The sequence below is a fragment of the Filicampus tigris genome, chromosome 1 (assembly GCF_054856515.1).
Source record: "Filicampus tigris isolate MCC_2025a chromosome 1, RoL_Ftig_1.0, whole genome shotgun sequence".
Classification (NCBI taxonomy): domain Eukaryota; kingdom Metazoa; phylum Chordata; class Actinopteri; order Syngnathiformes; family Syngnathidae; genus Filicampus; species Filicampus tigris.
The window spans coordinates 1,115,001-1,122,403 of NC_141217.1; the positions used below are offsets into that span (position 1 = coordinate 1,115,001).

General features: G+C 47.6%; 1 protein-coding gene across 11 annotated transcripts in view; it reads right to left on the reverse strand.

The window, feature by feature from the left end:
* plxnb3 (plexin B3) overlaps positions 1-2,704 on the reverse strand; it is a 243,701-nt gene extending 240,997 nt beyond the window's left edge. For all 11 annotated transcript variants that reach the window (XR_015088842.1, XR_015088845.1, XR_015088843.1 and 8 more), the window contains exon 1: positions 2,507-2,704. The gene's annotated coding sequence lies outside the window, so the exon portion shown is untranslated. The remainder of the gene's footprint in view (positions 1-2,506) is intronic.
* Positions 2,705-7,403: the final 4,699 nt, after the last annotated feature.

The window sequence follows — 7,403 nt, forward strand, 5'->3', positions numbered from 1 at the left end:
TGTCATGGCACATGGTCAGGATGGAACCACCTCTGCTTCAATTTGAGCCAGGAAATCTCCTGCCAATAAACCTTGTGTGCCAGAGAAGACAAATGCTGGACTGGTTGACAGTCAGTCGCTGAGTAATAAGGAGAGAGACAACTGTTCACTCTCACATTTAACCTGTCTTTGAGTGGGAATTGAACCAACACTACCTGCACCTTAGTCAGGCAAACATATTCAATTCAACTGCAAATTATGTAGTTGATACCTACAAACGTGAGAGTGTGAAATTTGCTGATAATACTCGCACTGACGGTCTTAAGATTAACCTTACATTTTTCCTATTTATGCTGTTTAATTTAGGGTTTATGTTGTGTCGAAACGTGAACAATAAAATGTAAATTGAAAATATTATAGAATTGATCGGTGATTCAGTGAAAATGGACGGAGATGTGATTATTTACTTTGCAAGTTAATTTACCGTGTGCACTCCTAAATGTTCTTGCAGCGCTCCTAAAATTTCAAGGTAGGAGCAGGGCTGGGCAATATTCGTGAAAAGTGTATCTTGATATAAGTATTTCATATCAGTCGATATCGATATACATTGATTTTTTTTACTTAATCATAATAAGAAAAAAATTTAGATGGCTTAAAAGATACTTTCCAATTAAAATTTGGAAGAGTGGATGTCCGGGGCCACCACCCCATTGTCCTTACCCTCTGGACACCCCTGAAAAAAAACGCAGCTAAGTACCTCAAAGACTGGGAAGGCTTTTTCTTCTGGTGGGCAATCGGCTGTATTCAGAACACGCTTTTGTCCTCAAATGTTCCTCTTACGTGCTCGCAATTGTGGCCTAAATTTAATGGCATTCGGTTACCCGTGCCTAAACCACTCCTAATGTGGGGGTCGAGGTTTTCTTTCTGATTTTTTCTATTACTTACTATTACCGTATTGGCCCGAAGACGGTGTAAGAGAGTGTTTTTTGCATTAAAATAAGACTGGAAAAGTGGGGGTCGTTTTATATTTGCGGTCTAGACATTATACCCATTCACGACGCTTGATTGCGCCAGATATCATTGAAGCGAATGCTGAACTTGACTCCCCAGGCCACAGCGAACTCCTTTCACGTGAGGATGACGTGTGCACAGAGAGGCAGATAGTTTGTGAGGAGTAATGTTCTGTCATCACAGATCTCAGCTACTCTCAAGTTAAACCAGTTTGCATTATTTTATTGCAATGTTTTTCCTCATTCAGATTTGTTTCAAGACTACAGTTACAGTTAGACGTCACTTTAATGGTTAATGCACTTTTTGCAATTTTGTTGTTTGATCACAATAGATTGGTTTATTTACATTTCAAAAACCAGAAGCCATTCATTTACAAATGTGATTGCACTTTAATTTACATATTTAAATGCTCAGATATTAAGATTTGAATGAGGCAAAATAACATGCTTTTTCTCTCAAATATATTGTAATAATCATTTGTTTCAGATGTACTGTAATTATTTTCTGTATAAAAATTAATTTGGTGTTCAAAAAAACCTTTTTCAAGCTTGAGTCTTGAAAAAGAGGGGGTCGTCTTATTATCAGGGCCGTCTTATATTCGGGCCAATACGGTACTTTCTGTTATTTTTCATAGAACACATTTTCATATTGATATTGATGGTGTGTCGTTCACGATACATATTGCTATTGAATTATCACCCAGCCCTAGCTCCCAGTAATAAATGTTAGTCTGGAAATTGTTTTCTCGTTCAAAGACACCCGCCAGCCGCCCCCCTACTTCTTGGTCAACCCACCACCCATTACCCCACACCCACCCCTTAGCACCGGGAGATAAATAAATGCTGGAGCCATGACTGTACTGTACATTCAAAAAAAACCCTCTTCCTCCATTAGTCATACACTTTTATTTTTTTTCCTCCAATGGTACTCATGTAGACATTTCATTTAAATGCTTTTATAGTTAATCCCAATATTTTGTTTGGATTTCAAAAACTCAAAACAAAACAAAACATTATCACGACGGTGCTTGAAATGCACGCGCCCGTCTACGTGTGTTGGAATGTCAAACATTCCCAGTGCAGTTGTGCCAGGACAAGGTTGGTTTGGATTTGACCTCCTACCAGTCACTACTTACACTTCAGAGCGGCTCGGAACCTAAACACCCAATGAGCCCAAATGCTCTCCAGATTCCAGTGCACATTACACGTACAATTTAAAAGTGCACACGTCCTCCTGTTTGAATCAAGCCAAGACAAACGCGCAAAAAACACAAATTAGACAATTGGTCGAACCGAAGCAACGACACTCTGTTTCCGATAAAGAACTCGAGTCCACTGCGTTCATTCGCTTGACGTATTCAGAAATGTGGAAGCTTAAATCAGACCGCATTTCTACTGTCTGTCGCGCGTTTTGTTTGACACGCCTGTCTGACACACACGGGCGCGTGCACCTTCCTTCCTTCCTTCGGAACCGCAAAACTAAGAGTGAGCGGACTGCGTAGTTGGGTTGCACTCACCTGAGCTGAGCTGGCAGTCCGTGCAAGAAACGTCCAGGGCGGCCGGGAGTGAATCCGTCGTGATCCGCGTGAGGAGCCGCATAAAGATCCACCATAGACCCCGCCCCGCCCGTCTGTGCTGCGCCCAGACACTCATGTGCGGCCTGCTACCTTCCCGATGGACATTCGAACTTTCGTCTGAACAAAATAACTTCCTGCTTGTCCAAACGGAAGTTTTCATATTCGACTGCCATACTCTCCACCCAATTTGTTTCATTAGGTCTGTCTACTTAATCAAGGTGAATGTACAATACAATACAATACAATACAATACAATAAAATGAAATAAAATACAACTTTAGGGCATTTAACAAAAAAAGCAATACAACAAAGAGAGTGAAAGCAATAAATTAAAACACAGAGTAATGATACTAAAACATATACAGTTGACACCAGAAAACAGCAGAAAAGTGTCAGTCTCACGTCGGGTCAAAAGCCAAAGAATAGAAAGTTGTCTTCAAACAAGTTTTAAAAATGGACAGGGAGAGGTGGCTTGCCTAATCTTTAATGGACCCAAAATACAGCTGAGATCGTCTTAACCAAGCATTATTGGCTATTCCGGCGTCTAAGTTCAAAACTAAAGGTGATCGAGCCTTTTCAGTTTAGGCTCCAAGACTCTGGAACAGCCTCCCAAACAATATTAGAAATGCAGAGTCTTCAACGTCCTTTAAAGACTATTTTTTAGGCTTGCTTTTGCCAATTTTATGGTTGAAATTGTTTTATGTCATTAGTGTATTTGCATGTACCGGTGCGTTTTTTTATTACCCTACCTTTTCTTATTTTGATGTTTAATTCTCTAATTTTCCGATGTCTGATTACTTTTATGCATGTTTATTTTTATTTGCTTGCAAAGCACTTTGTGCTTGAAAGGTGCTATGTAAATAAGACAAGATAAGATAAGATAAGATAAGAAGATAAGAATGCCTTTATTGATCCCACAGTGGGGAAATTTTCATTGTTACAGCAGCAAAGATATAGGTCACACAGGGGCGGCGGCATAATGTGGCCATTAATGTATAACATTGACGGCAAACATTTAATGTAAATATACGCAGTAACATGTGTATATACACATGTATATACACACCAACCTACATCTACATAAAAAATATGAGGAACACTCATTTCGGCCTGTACATAGTACAGAGGAAAAAATACTCTAAGTAAGTGACAGTGCTGCAGTGCTGTAGTGAAATGTAAGGAACAGCATTGGATAAAAATAAAACTAGACTAACAGTAGTGGGGAATGTTGAGTATTGCACGGTATTACAGTAGTGGGGAATATTGGGTATTGCACGATATGAGCTCAGGTGCAGGACTGCACAATTGCACTAATGTCCGCCAGTTTGTAGAGACTACACAATGTTCTTGTTAAAGAGTCTGACAGCAGCAGGCAAGAAGGAACGGCGGAATCTCTCCTTTGCACAGCGAGGGTGTAATAGTCTGTCACTGAAGGTGCTGTGGAGTGCTGTTAGGGTGCCCTGGAGGGGGTGGTCCGGGTTGCCCAGCATTGATGACAGCTTGGCCAAAATCCTCCTGTCCCCCACCGAGTCCACAGAGTCCAGGGAGCAGCCCAGGACAGAGACGGCCCTCCCGACCAGTTTGTCCAACCGCTTCTTGTCCCGGGCCGAGACGTCGCCTGCCCAGGTGACCACTCCCTGGAAGATGACCGATGCAACCACCGAGTCATAAAAGTTCCTGAGGAGTGTCCCCTGAACCCCAAAAGACCTCAGTCTCCTGAGTAGGAAGAGTCTGCTCTGACTCTTCCTATAGAGGGCATTTGTGTTGTCGCCGAAATCCACCACCATTTCTTTGGATTTGCCCGCATTGATCAGGAGGCGGTTCTGCTGGCACCAGTCCACAAAACCCTGAGTAAGTTCTCTGTACTCCCGATCATCTCTGCCTGTGATGAGGCCGACAATCGCAGAGTGGTAAGAGAACTTCTGCCGGTGAGAGGTAGGGGTGCTGTAGTTGAAGTCCGAGGTGTAGAGGGTGAACAGGTGTAGAGGCCAAGACAGTTCCCTACAGAGGAGCACGTCAGACACACAGTCCTGTGTCCTCACATACTGTGGCCGGTTTGTGAGGTAGTCCTGGATCCATGTGGTGAGGTGGTGGGCCACCCCCGCCCGCTCCAGCTTGTCTCCCAATAGGGTGGGCTGGATGGTGTTGAAAGCACTGGAGAAATCAAAGAACATGATCCTCACAGTGCTCCCCGCCTTCTCCAGGTGGGAGAGTGAAGTGTGGAGGAGGTGTGGATGGCATCATCCACACTGATGCCAGGCTGGTATGCGAACTGGAGTGGGTCCATTGAGGAGCTCACCAGGGGGCGCAGGTGGACAAGGACCAGTCTCTCCAGGGTCTTCATCAGGTGAGAACCGGACCCCCTCGACACCAGCGCCTAGAAATTCTGTCCATAAAAGTTATCAACAGAATCGGTGACAAAGGGCAGCCTTGGCGGAGATCAACCCTCACTGGAAATGAATCCGACTTACTGCTGGCAATGCGGACCAAACTCTGACATCGGTGGTACGGGGACTGAACAGCCCTTATCAGGGGGCTTGGTACCCCGTACTCCCGAAGCATCCCCCACAGAACTCCCCGAGGGACACGGTCGAACGCCTTCTCCAAGTCCACAAAACACATGTAGACTGTAGCATGCGAACTCCCATGCACCCTCGAGGACCCTGCTGAGGGTGTAGAGCTGGTCCACTGTTGCACGGCCGGGAAGAAAACCACATTGCTCCTCCTGAATCCGAGATTCGACATTCCGACGGACCCTCCTCACCAGCACCACTGAATAGACCTTGCCGGGGAGGCTGAGGAGTGTGATCCCTTTGTAATTGGAGCACACCCTCCGGTCCCCCTTCTTAAAAAGGGGGACCACCACCCCGGTCTGCCAATCCAGAGGCACTGTCCCCGATGTCCACGCGATGTTGTAGAGACGTGTCAACCATGACAGCCCCTCAACATCCAGAGCCTTTATGAACTTCGGGCCATCTCCGATCTCATCCACCCCCGGGGCTTTGCCACCGAGGAGCTTTTTGACTATCTCGGTTACTTCAACCCCAGAGATAGGATTGCCCACCTCAGAGTCTCCAGGCTCTGCTTCCTCAGTGGAAGGCTTATCAGTGGAATTGAGGAGGTCTTCGAAGTATTCTCCCCGCCGACCTACAACGTCCCGAGTTGAGGTCAGCAGCACCCTATCTCCACTATAAACAGTGTTAATGGTGCACTGCTTCCCTCTCCTGAGACGTCGGATGGTGGACCAGAATTTCCTCGAAGCCAGCCGTCCGGAAGTCATTTTCCATGGCCTCCCCAAACTCCTCCCACACCTGAGTTTTTGCCTCAGCAACCACCAGAGCTGCATTCCGCTTGAACAGCCGGTACCTGTCAGCTGCCTCCGGGTTTCCGCAGGCCAAAAAGGCCCGATAGGACTCCTTCTTCAGCTGGACAGCATCCCTTACCGCTGATGTCCACCAGCAGGTTAGGGAATTGCCGCCACGACAGGCACCGACCACCTTGCGGCCACAGCTACGATCAGCCGCCTCAACAATGGAGGCACGAAACATGGTCCACTCGGACTCGATGTCCCCCGCCTCCTCCGGGACGTGGGAAAGGTTCTGCCAGAGGTGAGAATTGAAACTCCTTCTGACAGGGGATTCTGCCAGACGTTCCCAGCAAACCCTCACAATACATTTGGGTCTGCCAGTTTGGACCGGCATCTTCCCCCACCATCGGAGCCACCTCTACCACCAGATGGTGATCAGTTGACAGCTCCGCCCCTCTCTTCACCCGAGTGTCCAAAACATGCGGCCGCAAGTCCGATGATACGACTACAAAGTCGATCATCGAACTGCGGCCTAGGGTATCCTGGTGCGAACTGCACATATGGACACCTTTATGTTTGAACATGGTGTTCGTTATGGACAATCCGTGATAGGCACAGAAGTCCAGTAACTGAACACCGCTCGGGTTCAGATCGGGGGGGCCATTCCTCCCAATCACACCTCTCCGGGTCTCACTGTCATTGCCCACGTGAGCATTGAAGTCCTCCAGCAGAACGATGGAGTCCCCAGGTGGAGCGCCCTCCAGCACACCCTCCACGGACTCCAAAAAGGGTGGGTACTCTGCACTGCTGTTTGGTGCATAAGCACAGACAACAGTCAGGACCCGTCCCCCCACCCTCAGGCGGAGGGAGGCTACCCTCTCGTCCACCGGGGTAAACCCCAATGTACAGGCGCCAAGCCGGGGGGCAATAAGTATGCCCACACCTGCTCAGCGCCTCTCACCATGAGCAACTCCAGAGTGGAAGAGTGTCCAACCCCTCTCGAGAGGACTGGTACCAGAACCCAAGCTGTGTGTGGAGGTGAGTCCGACTATATCTAGTCGGAACCTCTCAGACTCAGACACCAGCACGGCCTCCTTCCCTGCCAGAGAGGTGACATTCCATGTCCCAAGAGCTAGTTTTTGTTGCCGGGGATCGGACCGCCAAGGTCCCTGTCTTCTGCCGCCGCCCAGCTCACACGGCACCCGACCCCTTTGGCCCCTCCCACCAGTGGTGGGCCCATGGGAAGGGGGACCCACGTGTCCTTTTTCGGGCTGATATTTAAGTGCAAACCGTTGCAGCAGTGGACAGTTGCTGATGTCCATGAAAAGCTTGTTGAGCACAATAGGGACCAACGACTGTCTTCACATCCGAGATGGGCCACGACCATAACATCGCAGCAGCAGGGAGTCCCCGTCTGTGTGTGACATCTGAGAGTAAGAGGACGCCTTCTGCTGTGCCTCTTTGTTCACCTCCGGCAGACCAACATGGTGAAAGTTCCTCTGATTGCCTCGATCGCATTTTAGCTATGTT